This window comes from Phocoena phocoena, chromosome X (assembly GCF_963924675.1).
Source record: "Phocoena phocoena chromosome X, mPhoPho1.1, whole genome shotgun sequence".
In the NCBI taxonomy this organism is placed as follows: Eukaryota; Metazoa; Chordata; class Mammalia; order Artiodactyla; family Phocoenidae; genus Phocoena; species Phocoena phocoena.
In genome coordinates this window covers 92,578,637-92,594,345 of record NC_089240.1, presented here as the reverse complement: position 1 = coordinate 92,594,345, position 15,709 = coordinate 92,578,637, and the positions used below count along the sequence as shown (strand labels likewise).

General features: G+C 37.4%; 1 protein-coding gene across 1 annotated transcript in view; it reads left to right on the top strand.

Annotated features, from left to right (window-relative positions):
• ACSL4 (acyl-CoA synthetase long chain family member 4) overlaps positions 1-15,709 on the top strand; it is a 75,972-nt gene that overhangs the window by 18,584 nt on the left and 41,679 nt on the right. The window contains exon 2 of the mRNA XM_065901343.1: positions 9,500-9,552. The gene's annotated coding sequence lies outside the window, so the exon portion shown is untranslated. The remainder of the gene's footprint in view (positions 1-9,499; positions 9,553-15,709) is intronic.

The window sequence follows — 15,709 nt, the reverse complement described above, 5'->3', positions numbered from 1 at the left end:
AGAGTGAAATTATTCGGTCATGAGTTATGTATGACTTCAAGTGTCCGGATGCCTATTGCCAAATTGCTTTCTATAAAGCTTGTACCAATTTACACTTCTGTCAACAGGATAAAAAGTGCCTTTCTGTATACATTTGGCAACAATGAGTAATTTCTTTATTCTTAATTGGCACTACTTTTGATGGATCCCCAGTGCATTGCTGTCTGTTTCAGCAAATAAAAATTATTCCTGGCAGAAATGAAAGTGGGGGATGTAATATTATAAACAGTAGTACTACAACGAACTGGCGGCCCCAGATACTTTGAGAATTGTTGAAGCAGGCCATATTTTAGCTCTAAGAGTCTGTGTTTCTAAAAATATATTTTTCCTTTTCAAGTAGTTTATCAATCTCATCTTTAATGTAGAGAAAAATGCTAATACTTTTCTTCTAAAATTATTGCTTCACGAACTGTACTTTGCTGTACAGCAGAAACTAACACAACACTGTAAAGCAACTATATACTCCAATAAAAATTAATAAAAAATTATTGCTTCATGAGTACTTACTGTTCATTACGTTAGTGCTTTCTGTATGTATATTTATTGAGTCATGCCTTTGAAAACAAAATGTAACTTCTGGCAAAAATAGTCCAAGTTTTTGGAACGTTTGGTTTGTTACACAGCAGTAATTTCTGGTCAGGGTCTCTTAAATTAACAGATACTTCTTTCAAATATTATTCAGTTCTTTAGTATTTTAGTAAAGGCCTTGTGAATTCGGAATCACCCATGTATCACCATACTGCTTGAGTAAACTTGGAAGGAAGAGATTTGGTAAGTCCAGTGTTTGATATTATGCAATCGATTTGTCCAACACATTTTCTAAAATCAGTATCATAAGATTGCTGGTCCTAGAGGGCAGACAGCAGAAGCAAGAAGAACCACAATCCTGCAGCCTTTGGAACAAAAACCGCATTCACACAAAGATAGACAAGATGAAAAGGCAGAGGGCTATGTACTAGTTGAAGGAACAAGATAAAACCCCAGAAAAACATCTAAATTAAGTGGAGATAGGCAAGCTTCCAGAAAAAGAATTCAGAATAATGATGATTCAGGACCTCGGATAAAGAACGAAGGCAAAGATCGAGAAGATGCAAGAAATGTTTAACAAAGACCTAGAAGAATTAAAGACCGACCAAACAGAGATGAACAATACAATAACTGAAATGAAAACTACACTAGAAGGAATCAATAGCAGAATAACTGAGGCAGAAGAATGGATAAGTGACCTGGAAGACAGAATGGAGGAATTCACTGCTGCAGAACAGAATAAAGAAAAAAGAACGAAAAGAAATGAAGACAGCCTAAGAGACCTCTGGGACAACATTAAACGCAACAACATTCGCATTATAGGGTTCCCAGGAGGAGAAAAGAGAGAGAAAGGACCAGAGAAAATATTTGAAGAGATTATAGTCGAAAACTTCCCTAACATGGGAAAGGAAATAGCCACCCAAGTCCAGGAAGTGCAGAGAGTCCCATACAGGATAAACCCAAGGAGAAACACTCCCAGACACATAGTAATCAAATTGCCAAAAATTAAAGACAAAGAAAAAATATTAAAAGCAACAAGGGAAAAATGACAAATAACATACCAGGGAACTCCCATAAGGTTAACAGCTGATTTCTCAGCAGAAACTCTACAAGCCAGAAGGGAGTGGCATGATATACTTAAAGTGATGAAAGGGAAGAACCTACAACCAAGACTACTCTGCCCACAAGGATCTCATTCAGATTCCATGGAGAAATCAAAAGCTTTACAGACAAGCAAAAGCTAAGAGAATTCAGCACTACCAAACCAGCTCTACAACAAAAGCTAACGGAACTTCTCTAAGTGGGAAACACAAGAGAAGAAAAGGACCTACAAAAACAAACCTAAAACAATTAAGAATATGGTCACAGGAACATACATATCGATAATTACTCTAAACGTGAATGGATTAAATGCTCCAACCAAAAGACGCAGGCTTGCTGAATGGATACAAAAGCAAGACCCATACGTGTGCTGTCTACAAGAGACCCACTACAGACCTAGGGACACATTCAGACTGAAAGTGAGGGATGGAAAATGATGTTCCATGCAAATGGAAATCAAAAGAAAGCTGGAGTAGCAATACTCATGTCAGATAAAATAGACTTTAAAATAAAGAATGTTACAAGAGACAAGGAAGGACACTACGTAATGGTCAAGGGATCAATCCAAGAAGAAGATATAACAATTATAAATATATATGGACCCAACATAGGAGCACCTCAATACATAAGGCAACTGCTAACAGCTATAAAAGAGGATATCGACAGTAACACAATAATAGTGGGGGACTTTAACACCTCACACCAATGGACAGATCATCCAAAATGAAAATAAATAAGGAAACAGAAGCTTTAAATGGCACAATAGACCAGATAGATTGAATTGATATTTATAGGACATTCCATCCAAAAACAGCAGATTACACTTTCTTCTCAAGTGCACACGGAACATTCTCCAGGATAGATCACATCTTGGGTCACAAATCAAGCCTCAGTAAATTTTAAGAAAATTGAAATCGTATCAAGCATCTTTTCTGACCACAACGTTGTGAGATTAGAAATGAATTACAGGGAAAACAATGTAAAAAAACCCACAAACACGTGGAGGCTAAACAATACGTTATTAAATAACCAAGAGAGATCACTGAAGAAATCAAAGAGGAAATCAAAAAATACTTAGAGACAAATGACAATGAAAACACGATGATCCAAAACCTATGGGATGCAGCAAAAGCAGTTCTAAGAGGGAAGTTTATAGCAATACAAGCCTACCTCAAGAAACAAGAAAAATCTCAAATAAACAATCTAACCTTACACCTAAAGGAAGTAGAGAAAGAAGAACAAACAAAACCCAAAGTTAGCAGAAGGAAAGAAATCATAAAGGTCAGAGCAGAAATAAATAGAAACAAAGAAAACAATAGCAAAGATCAATAAATCTAAAAGCTGGTTCCTGAGAAGATAAACAAAATTGATAAACCATTAGCCAGACTCATCAAGAGACAGAGGGAGAGGACTCAAAGCAATAAAATTAGAAATGAAAAAGGAGAAGTTACAAAAGACACCACAGAAATACAAAGCATCCTAAGAGAGTACTACAAGCAACTCTATGCCAATAAAATTGACAACATGGAAGAAATGGACACATTCTTAGAAAGGTATAACCTTCCAAGAGTGAACCAGGAAGAAATAGAAAATATGAACAGACCAATCGCAAGTAATGAAATTGAAACTGTGATTAAAAATCTTCCAACAAACAAAAGTCCAGGACCAGATGGCTTCACAGGTGAATTCTTTCAAACATTTAGAGAAGAGCTAACACCCATCCTTCTCAAACTCTTCCAAAAAATTGTGGAGGAAGGAACACTCCCAAGCTCATTCTATGAGGCCACCATTACCCTGATAGCAAAAGCAGACAAAGATACTACAAAAAAAGAAAATTACAGACCAATATCATGTTGAATATAGGTGCAAAAATCCTCAACAAAATACTAGCAAACAGAATCCCACAACACATTAAAAGGATCATTACACCATGATCAAGTGGGATTTATCCAAGGGATGCAAGGATTCTTCAATATATGCAAATCAATCAATGTGATACACCATATTAACAAATGGAAGAATAAAAACCATATGACCGGGCTTCCCTGGTGGAGCAGTGGTTGAGAGTCAGCCTGCAGATGCAGGGGACACGGGTTCGTGCCCCAGTCCGGGAAGATCCCAGATACCGTGGAGCAGCTGGGCCTGTGAGCCATGGCCGCTGAGCCTGCGCCTCCGGAGCCTGTGCTCCGCAAAGGGAGAGGCCACAACAGTGAGAGGCCCGCGTACCGCCAAAAAAATAAAATAAAATAAAAAATAAAAACCATATGATCATCTCAATAGATGCAGAGAAAAGTTTTTGACAAAATTCAACACCCACTTATGATAAAAACTCTCCAGAAAGTGGGCATAGAGGGAACCTCCCTCAACATAATAAAGGCCATATATAACAAACCCACAGCAAACATCATTCTCAGTGGTGAACAACTGAAAGCATTTGCTCTAAGATCTGGAACAAGACAAGGATATCCACTCTCACCACTATTATTCAACATAGTTTTGGAAGTCCTAGCCACGGCAATCAGAGAAGAAAAAGAAATAAAAGGATTCCAAATTGGAAAAGAAGAAGTAAAGCTGTCACTGTCTGCAGATGATATGATATTATACATAGAGAATCCTAAAGATGCCACCAGAAGACTGCTAGAGCTAATCAATGAACTTGGTAAAGTAGCAGGATACAAAATTAATGCACAGAACTCTGGCATTCCTACACACTAATGATGAAAAATCTGAAAGAGAAATTAAGGAAACACTCCCATTTACCATTGCAACAAAAAGAATAAAATACCTTGGAATAAATCTACCCAGGGAGACAAAAGATCTGTATGCAGAAAACTATAAGACACTGATGAAAGAAATTAAAGATGATACCAACAGATGGAGAGATATATCATGTTCTTGGATTGGAAGAATCAAGATTGTGAAAATGACTATACTACCCAAAGCAATCTACAGATTGAATGCAATCCCTATCAAATTACCAATGGCATTTTTTACGGAACTAGAACAAAAAATCTTAAAATTTGTATGGAGACACAAAGACCCCAAATAGCCAAAGCAGTCTTGAGGGGAAAAAACCTAGCTGGCGGAATCAGACTCCTTGACTTCAGACTATACTACAAAGCTACAGTAATCAAGACAATATGGTCCTGGCACAAAAACAGAAACATAGATCAATGGAACAAGATAGAAAGCCCAGAGATAAACCCACGCACCTATGGTCAACTCATCTGTGATAAAGGAGGCAAGGATATACAATGGAGAAAAGACAGTCTCTTCAATAAATGGTGCTGGGAAAACTGGACAGCTACATGTAAAGAATGAAATTAGAACACTCCCTAACACCATACACAAAAATAAACTCAAAATGGATTCAAGACCTAAATGTAAGACCGGATACTATAAAACTCTTAGAGGAAAACATAGGAAGAACACTCTTTGACATAAATCACAGCAAGATCTTTTTTGATCCACCTCCTAGAGTAATGGTGATAAAAACAAAAATAAACAAATGGGACCCAATCAAACTTAAAAGCTTTTGCACAGCAAAGGAAACCATAGACAAGACGAAAAGACAACCCTCAGAATGGGAGAAAATATTTGCAAATGAATCAACCGACAAAGGATTAATCTCCAAAATATATAAAGAGCTCATGCATCTCAATATTAAAGAAACAAACAACCCAATCCAAAAATGGGCAGAAGACCTAAATAGACATTTATCCAAAGAAGACATACAGATGGCCAAGAAGCACATGAAAAGCTGCTCAACATCACTAATTATTAGAGAAACGCAAATGAAAACTACAGTGAGGTATCACCTCACACCAGTTAGAAGGGGCATCATCAGAAAATCTACAAACAGCAAATGCCGGAGAGGGTGTGGAGAAAAGGGAACCCTCTTGCACTGTTGGTGGGAATGTAAATTGGTACAGCCACTGTGGAGAGCAGTATGGAATTTGCTTCAAAAACTGAAAATAGAAATACCATATGATCCAGTAATTCCACTTCTGGGCATATACCCAGAGAAAACCATAATTCAAAAAGACACATGCACGCCAACGTTCATTGCAGTACTATTTACGATAGCCAGGTCATGGAAGCAACCTAAATGCCCATCAACAGACGAATGGATAAAGAAGATGTCATACATACATACAATGGAATATTACTCAGCCATAAAAAGGAATGAAACTGAGTCATTTGTTGAGACGTGGATGGATCTAAAGGCTGTCATACAGAGTGAAGTAAGTCAGAAAGAGAAAAACAAATATTGTATATTAGCGCATGTATGTGGAACCTAGAAAAATGGTACAGATGAACTGGTTTGCAGGGCAGAAATTGAGACACAGATGTAGAGAACAAACGTATGGACACCAAGGGGGGAAAGCCGCGGGGGTGTGTGGATGGTGGTGGGCTGAATTGGACGATTGGGATTGACATGCATACACTGATGTGTATAAAATTGATGACTAATAAGTACCTGCTGTATAAATAAATAAATAAAATAAAATTTAAAAATTGCGAAAAAAAAAAAGATTGCTGGTCCTGAGTCAAGAATTATCAATGTGACAGCAATTTTCATCTATTAAAACTTTTCTTTCCCAGTGGTTGTTTCCTAATAGTCAAGCTGTATCTTAGGTGGATCTTACAAGTAGATTTTTTGATATTTGTTGCTTGAAAAAAAATCTTATTTAAATGCAGTTGTTCTATTGAGAACTTTTAAAAGAATGTGCCTTTCCCTCTTGATACTGTTGTTAGTTTCATCCAAGGTAATCAAAAGGATAGGGATAGTGCACCTTTTTTTGTTTTCTAATATTCTCACATTCGTCTTTATTTATTTATTTATTTTTTTCAGTACCCGGGCCTCTCACTGTTTTGGCCTCTCCCGTTGCGGAGCACAGGCTCCGGACGCGCAGGCTCAACGGCCATGGCTCACGGGCCCAGCCGCTCCGCGGCATGTGGGATCTTCCCGGACTGGGGCACGAACCCGTGTCCCCTGCATCGGCAGGTGGACTCTCAACCACTGCGCCACCAGGGAAGCCCCACATTCACCTTAAGAGTAAAACTAATCAATACTGATTAGAAAGAAATTCTTAATTTTGCTGTGTAGGGAAGCATATAAGATGCTTTCCTAATGTTCTAGAAAGTAGACCCTATTTTAGTCCATTTGGAGGGGAGAGGGAGGAGAGTTTGTTTTTAGAGACTAGTTCATTACTCTCATTTTAAAGCCTATTTCCATTCTGAAAGTGTGCAACTTTTGAAGTAAGGAGTGGAGTTTCTATGCATGTAGTTTATCTTCCCGTCCCAGGTGAAGTCTGGTACTTATATTGTAGGTTAGGTACTTGTCATTTTTATACACACACAATTTACATATGTGTGCTATGCAAATTGTGTGTATGTGTGATATATATAAAACCATACTAATGATAAAACTATATGTGTGTGTGTATATATATAATTTATATACATAATTTATCATACTAATTATAAGGGGAGAAGTTAAGTAACAGAAAGAGTGATAATAGAATTCTTAGCTAGAGTTGAAGTATTTCTCTTCACATTCAAACTAGACTCTGTCTTTGAGCTAGGGTAAAGACAGTGGGTATAGTATAAATAAACATTGCTTCAAAACTTAGAAAGTGAAACAAAGAACTTACCCCTGAATACTGCAGCTTTAACTACATAAAGAAATATTCATTGTTGTCATGGATATACAATTTATATGTTCTTCTAGCATTGAAAAGAATAATTTTTGACTTAGGAGTAAAATGAAAGATTTTCTGTTTGGCTAAAATTGATTATCATCATTCTGAAATATAATGGTACTTGTAGCTGTCCAGTTTTCCCAGTACCACTTATTGAAGAGGCTGTCTATTCTCCATTGTATATTCTTGCTTCCTTTATCAAAAATAAGGTGAGCATACATGCGTGGGTTTATCTCTGGGCTTACACTCTGTTCCATTGATCTATATTTCTGTTTTTGTGCCAGTACCATACTGTCTTGATTACTGTAGGTTTGTAGTATAGTCTGAAATCTGGGAGCCTGATTCCTCCAGCTCCGTTTTTCTTTCTCAAGATTGCTTTTGCTCTTTGGGGTCTTTTGTTTTTCTATACAAATTGTGAAGTTTTTTGTTCTACTTCTGTGAAAAATGCCATTGGTAGTTTGGTAGGGATTGCACTGAGAAGTAGATTGCTTTGGGTAATGTAGTCATTTTCACAATGTTGATTCTTCTAATCCAAGAACATGGTATATCTCTCCATCTGTTTGTATCATCTTTAATTTCTTTCATCAGTGTCTTATAGTTTTCCGCATACAGGTCTTTTGTCTCCTTAGGTAGGTTTATTCCTAGGTTTTTTTTTTAAACATCTTTATTGGAGTATAATTGCTTTACAATGGTGTGTTAGTTTCTGCTTTATAACAAAGTGAATCAGTTATTCATGTGCATATATTCCCATATCTCTTCCCTCTTGCGTCTCCCTCCCTCCCACCCTCCCTATCCCACCCCTCTAGGTGGTCACAAACCACCTAGATGATCTCCCTGTGCTGTGCGGCTGCTTCCCACTAGCTATCTATTTTACGTTTGGTAGTGTATATATGTCCATGCCACTGTCTCACTTTGGTATTTTATTCTTTTTGTTGCAGTGGTAAATGGGAGTGTTTCCTTAATTTTTCTTTTAGATTTTTCATCCTTCGTATATAGGAATGCAAGAGATTTCTGTGCATTAATTTTGTATCCTGCTACTTTACCAAATTCGTTGATTAGCTCTAGCAGTTTTCTGGTAGCATGTTTAGGATTCTCTATGTATAGTATCATGTCATCTGCGAACAGTGACAGCTTTACTTCTTCTTTTCCAATTTGGATTCCTTTTATTTCTTTTTCTTCTCTGATTGCTGTGGCTAAAAGTTCCAGAACTATGTTGAATAACAGTGGTGAGAGTAGACAACCTTGTCTTGTTCCTGATCTTAGAGGCCATGGTTTCAGTTTTTCACCATTGAGAACAATTTGGCTATGGGTTTGTGATATATGGCCTTTATTATGTTGAGATAGGTTCCCTCTATGCCCACTTTCTGGAGGGTTTTTATCATAAATCGGTGTTGAATTTTGTCAGAAGCTTTTTCTGCATCTATTGAAATGATCATATGGTTTTTCTCCTTCAGTTTGTTAATATGGTGTATCACACTGATTGATTTGCATATATTGAAGAATCCTTGCATTCCTGGGGTAAACCCCACTTGTAGAGTTTTGAATATTGTTTCTTTGAGCCAGGCTCAGTTACTTTTGTGAGATCCCAATAGCACGACTTTTAGTCATTTCTTGTTTTTCCTTTGGTACCTGGCTTATCATGAACTACCTGGCTTATCATGCACAGGTAATGTGAAACAGCATGTGAGGTTTCTTTTTATTTAGTGATTTATTTTTAAAAATTCATTTATTTTTATTTTTGGGTGCATTCGGTCTTCGTTGCTGTGTGCAGGCTTTGTCTAGTTGTGGCGAGCGGGGGCTACTCTTTGTTGCGGTGCGTGGGCTTCTCATTGCGGTGGCTTTTCTTGCTGCGGAACACGGGCTCTGTGTGCATGGGCTACAGTAGTTGTGGCACGCGGGCTCAGTAGTTGTGGTTTGTGGGCTCTAGAGCGCAGGCTGAGTAGTTGTGGTGCACGGGCTTAGTTGCTCTGCAGCATGTGGGATCTTCCCGGACCAGGGCTTGAACCAGTGTCCCCTGCACTGGCAGGAAGATTCTTAACCACTGCGCCACCAGGGAAGTCCGAGGTTTCTTTTTAAAGGGGATCTTTTCTCATGTCACTATACATAAATGTTGTCTCTTATTGCAGATTGGAGTCACGAAAGATACACGGGTTCTTCTTAAGAGAAAAAGAGGAAATCTGTAAGTATTTGTCCTTTAAAAATTCTAAATTTGCCATCTTGTCAGCTTTTGGAGAAAACTAAGTGACCAAACTAACAGGCATTTTTCCTCTCTTTATATTAGAAAAGCCCTGCCAGTATTTATGTTTGTGGTAAAAAGGCAATATTTGGGAAAGTAAAATAGGAAAGCTTTTTACTCTGGGCAACTTCTACAATTTAAACTGTCACTCACTTATGAAAGGGGAAGTGATGCTTAAAATCCAAATACAATCTTTTTCTTTTGAGTATTACCAAAAAATGGAGTCACAGATTGGAGTTCCAATTCTGGCTACTGAGGCGGTGTGTCTTTGACAAGCTGTTTAGCTTCCCTTTGCCTCAATTTCCTCATCTGTAAAATGAGCTTAATAAGTGTAAGTGTCCAGTGACTGGTTCATTAATATTGATGAAGTTGAATCTGTAGTAGTGTATATTTTCTCCAGTAAATTGAAGCTTATTCTAGTTACTGTTTCTCAAACTGTTTTACATATATTTCTGATCTTCAAAAATCTAAGCATCTCTACTGTCCTTTACGGAGGCATCTACTCTAGACTATAATATAGAATGAAAGAAATACAACAGAGCACCTAAAGTTAGAATTTTAGTGTTTGAGCCTTGGACCTTGAAAATTACCTAGTCCAGGGGTTCCCAAACATTGACCTATAGACCGTGCCCTCACCAGTGAAGAGTTTTTACTGGTCCATGGTGAAGTGAGGAAAATAAAGACAAAAGGCCATGAGATTTTTAGAGCTAAACTTTTTCCATTTAAATGATTGCTTCTTATTATAAGATACATCCTCCTAATTTTGAGGAGTTAGACCCATTCTGTACTTTATGAAATGATAGTGATAGTAAATGACAGGTTTATGGGTTTTGTTTTTATGTCCATACCTGGCCAAAACAAAAATTGGCAGCTGTGTCATTGCTGCCTTCTTTGTTTTTAAAACTTGTATTGGTCCATGATATCTTAAAGTCTGAATCCAACTTTCTCATTGTACAGATGAGGAAACACACAGGAGGTTATTTAATTTGTTCCAGGTAGTGCGAGCTGCTGAGCTAGGACCAAAGCCCTGTATACAATGCTGCCTCTCTTGTGTTTCTGCTCTTCTGAGAATTGCTTTCATTATGATAGATTATGAAATTGAAACAGAAGATCTAGTAGTTCTTATGTGCTAATTCAAAACACTCAGTGTTCTTGTAAAGCTAAGGCTTAAAGTCTACTGATCAGCCTGCATTAGAAAAATCTTGAACATGACCAAAGATTTTCATCAACAGGCCAGAATTAGTTGTCCCTGAATTCAGCTATATAGGCAGCATGCTATTTCCATGATTGACAAAGAAGATACCAATAAGTTTAGTGTTTCCTTTGGGAAATAGACCACAGTGCAATTGTGAGGGCTGTAGTATTCAGGCTTCTATAGTTATTTATCCAGAGAGTCTGTTTTCTCTCTCTCTCTCTCTCTCTCTCTCTCTCTCTCTCTCTCTCTCTCTTTCCCTCTCTCCCTCTCTCCCTCTCTCCCCCCCCACCACACACATCTACACACATAGATAAATACTTACAGTAGTTGGCCTGCAGCCCATCTAGATGTGTAACAGAAAAAACTACCAAGGTGAAGAGCTGGAGTTGCCAGGAGCCTTAGCGAGAGGCCAGTTGTGGCCAGTTGTGTTCAGGTGTCAACAGACACCTTGGAGACTCCTCTTCAATTGGCATAGCTCTGCCTTGGCTATCCCCAAACACACTTCAAAACAGAAATACCTAATTCCCTCATCTCCCTTGCCTCACTCACGTTTGTGAAGCTCGCATGGGCCAGGTAAACAAATGAACGTGAAGAGAGAACAGAACGGAAAGTATTACCGATCCCTAACGTGGAGACATTATCTCTAGGAGTACTTTTCCAGGGCTTCTTGTATTTGACTTCATGTGGCTTCCTTCTTTAGTTAAGAATTCTTTAATTTCTCAAATGTCAGGCACACACTAATGCAATGTCAATAATTTAAATACATATTGAATTAATAATAATGTCAACAATTTAAATACATATTGAATTAATAATAATGTTAATAAAAAATACGTATTGAATTAATAATAATGTTAATAAAAAATACGTATTGAATTTTTCGTTGTCTGGAATACCTGTGCCCTTTTCTTACCAACACTAATATTTAAGAGTTGACTGAATGGCCATAAGATTTCAGTCTTCAACAGATTTATCACTCTTTGAGTTCTTTTATTAACCTCATTTATAATGAATATTTACTACTGAAGAGCAGAGTGAAGCTTTTTTGTTTTGTTTTGTTTTCTACCGTGATACAGTTTCACATCATGGTGGCCAGGTAGCTGAGCTGTAGTGACTTAATCAGCCATTTTGTAAGAAATGGTTTAAGACTACATTGCTGCATAACTTTTAACAGTGTGAAGTACTGGGAAACAACATTAGCAGAGAACCAACCTATTAAACTGGTCCCTCTTCTAGCAAAGGTGGAAGATAGGGCATGTGGCCAAAAAAGATATAAGTTGCAAAATTCTCCCTATAACACAAAGGTACTCCTGTGGGAAGTATCACTGCTGGTTACAGATTTTTATTTGAGCCTGAGTTCATGTTTGGCAGCCCACAGTTGTATTACTTTATTATAATTAGTAGATAAGATGATAGAAGACAGATGAGTAACAAATAGGTAAGATGACAGAGTCTGCATATTTCTCACTCAGATGAAACACATGTGTAACTGTGAGCTAATTTGAAAGACCAGATCTGTAGCCCAGTTGTTTTTGATTAACTAGTGTTAAGATCATAAAGAAAAAATATCCAGTAAATGGAAGACTCTACAGACAAAATTAAAGTCTACACCATGCGTGATGGGCCGTCTAATGTAGCAGCAGGGTTTTGTCTACAGGGACCTGTAGCAGATCCTCTTTAGCAGCAGCTGTAGAACACTGGAATTGTCATTGTGCTGGCTGCTTCCCTTCTACAGCACTGAACACATAACTCCTAAAACTTAGTTTGTCTCCCCTTTTTCATGACGTCTGATAAAGTTGGATTGTAACATCATGCTTTGTCAGTAGGTGCCACTTCTAGCATCATATATCCTCAAAATTCCTTACACGTAAGCTTTGGATTAAATTATATCCAGCCCACTCTCAACTTTGGAAAGCTAGCTGGGACGAAGTGAGAGAGTAGCATTGACATATATACAGTACCACATGTAAAACAGATAGCTAGTGGGAAGCAGCTGCATCACACAGGGAGATCAGCTCAGTGCTTTGTGACCACCTAGAGGGGTGGGATAGGGAGGGTGGGAGGGAGATGCAAGACGGAGGGGATATGGGGATATATGTATACATAGAGCTGATTCACTTTGTTATACAGCAGAAACTAACAAAACATTGTCAAGCAATTATACTCCAGAAGATGTTAAAAAAAAATCGTGTGTTGCGATCACTTAAAATGAGGAAGAGATATGTAACACAGTGTTACATACACAGTGTGTGTGAAGTGCAGAAACACAACATGGGCTCCTAGATCTCATTTCGACATACTAGATCTCTTTAACACATGTGAGTAGGGTCCCAATTATATACTATCCGATGACCTAGAACAAACATTATCTGATGAATGAATGCTGAGGATGTTCTTAAGGTGTTATGGGAGGGAACACGTGCTAGAACAAGAAAGAGCATTTTCAACATGGCAGCTGAGGTGCTTTCTTTTCTGGGGAAAGCTGGGAAGAGACTAGCAGGATGGCAACTTCAGGAGTTAATACCTGTCCAGGTGATGAAGTAAACAGGTTTGGTTAATCTTGTTAGAGACAAACCCAAAGATCAGTCATAGTTGTGAGATACTCCTAGTCAAGGTAGCTAGGCACAGGTGCAATGTGATGTTAGAGAGCATCTATATATTCACCCTAGGTGTTTTTATTTTGCTTTTTTCAGTTTTCAGATGTATTTATTATAATTACTGTATACCAGGTTAAAAGTTTGCTTGTATTAGCTATTTCATATTTATTATATTGGCTTACTAACTTTGAGTCAGATGAGACTTACAAGGGGCAGACGGATGTATATTTCACATGATTATTCAGTCTCGTAGACTGCCTGATAGCAAAAGATCCTGCTAGCTACTCTTAATGACTTTTATTTTCTTAAAATATTAACATTTAAAAAGTTTTAATGTTAAAATTTTAATGTTTTAGTTTTAGTGTTAAGGGTTGACTGAATGGCTGTAAGATTTCAGTCTTCAACAGATTTATCAGTCTTGGAATTCTTTTATTAATCTCACTTATAAGGTATATTTACTGCTGAAGAGCAGAGTGAAGTTTTTTTGTTTGTTCTCTACCATGATACAGTTTCACATCATGGTGGCCAGGTAGCTGAGTTGTAGTGACTTACTTAGCCATTTTGTAAGAAAATGGCTAAATAAGTCATTTGTCTACAAATGTTTTAATGTTAAAAGTTTTAATATTAAAATATAAAGTTAATTATATTGTAATGTAGCTCCTGTAAAGTTTGATTTCATGAACCAAAGGCAACCAATTTCTTTAACATGTATATGAGCTTTCTCCTATATGTTTTAAAATCATTTGGAGCTTTTTAATAGTGTGTGAAAGAAAATAGGATTTTTTTAAAAAGCACCCCAGCCCTTTACAGAAGTCTCAGTGATGTAATATCTATGTAGAAGTATGATCTTCTAAAGTGCAACTGGTATGCTTACCTGTTTAATCTCTTGTATTTTTTTATAACTTTCTGATTTAAAGTTTAGTGAATACAGCTTATCCTTTTCAGAAGGCAAATTATCTCTTTATTTGGTGTTTAAATTACCCTTAAGTGAGGTATGATTTGAAAATGTGATTTCTTAAAGTAGCACTGACATAGTTAATCATTGATTATCAAGTTTATATTTTGTATGTTTTCATAAGGTATTATTATATCAAGGACAGATGAAGTTAATTTGCCCTACCACGTGTTTCAGCTTGGTAGATGTGTGCATCCTTCCTTGGTTTGGTCTATTTTATAAAACTTTTGGAAAAAAGTGTCTTGGCATTGACTTCAGTTTGTTAGTTTTTCTCTGTGCTGCTGGGAGAGATGAGATCTTTTAAATTCAGACTTTAATCAGTATGTAGTGTTTGTTTACTTTGTATACTGGAGCTTAATGTATTACTAATGCTTTTTGTGTTTAACCTAACTATCTCAGAGCGTTTGAAGTAACTGGAATGAAATACTTGACATTAAACTTGACCTCAAAATTAAAAAAAAATTGCACCTGATTTTCACTTACACTTCTAGGACTTACTAGACACCTAAAGGGCTTTTTTTCCCCTATAAAAATGCCTTAGGCTTTAGGACAGATCAGGGCTCAAAGCTGTCATCAGGATTTTTTTCATATACAAAGTTTGTCACTCTCACCCATTTAGATTATACCAGTATGACCAAGGTCACAGACAGTACAGCTGAAAGTATGGACTTTAAAATCAGATAGACCTGGGTCCAAATCCCTACTTAGCTGCGTTAACTTGGGCAAATGATCTGTCTGCGACTGTTATATCATCAGCTGTGTCATCAGGGTATGACTTCAAAAGGGTTTTCTGATGGACTAAATGAAATAATGTATCTAAAGGACTGACCACAGTGCCTAGCTCCTAGTACAGGCTCAATAAGTGGTTATTAATCTGATTCTCATATAGAATGCCGAACATCAACAGGAATGATTAGCTATCCCCTGACTGAAGCTGATGCCCTGCCCTTTTACAGCTGAAATACAAATGCATCACTTGATTTCAAGGAAGCGCAACTCAGAGTTTATGTCCTCCTGGTGGGACAGCGGTATTTCTCTTCATACATGGCAGGACAGCATTCCTCTCTGAAAGGCATCCTTGAAAAAGCACATAGTAAAAATTCTGTAACCCTCTTGCTTTTATAACAACTGTCCTTTCCCTCCATGTAACAGGCAGTTTTTCCAGTTTCATATTTTCTCTCAAGCAACTAAATACGTGTTCAAATTAATTACCAGGGACTTTTAAGAGTATACCATTTCCTAGAGTGTTGGCATGGACAAGTGATTTTTTAAGAAGATGACTAAGGTTGGTTGTCTTCCGGCTATTGCACTTACGTCCATTTTTACTTTATAGTTTCAGAGCAATCCATGTCC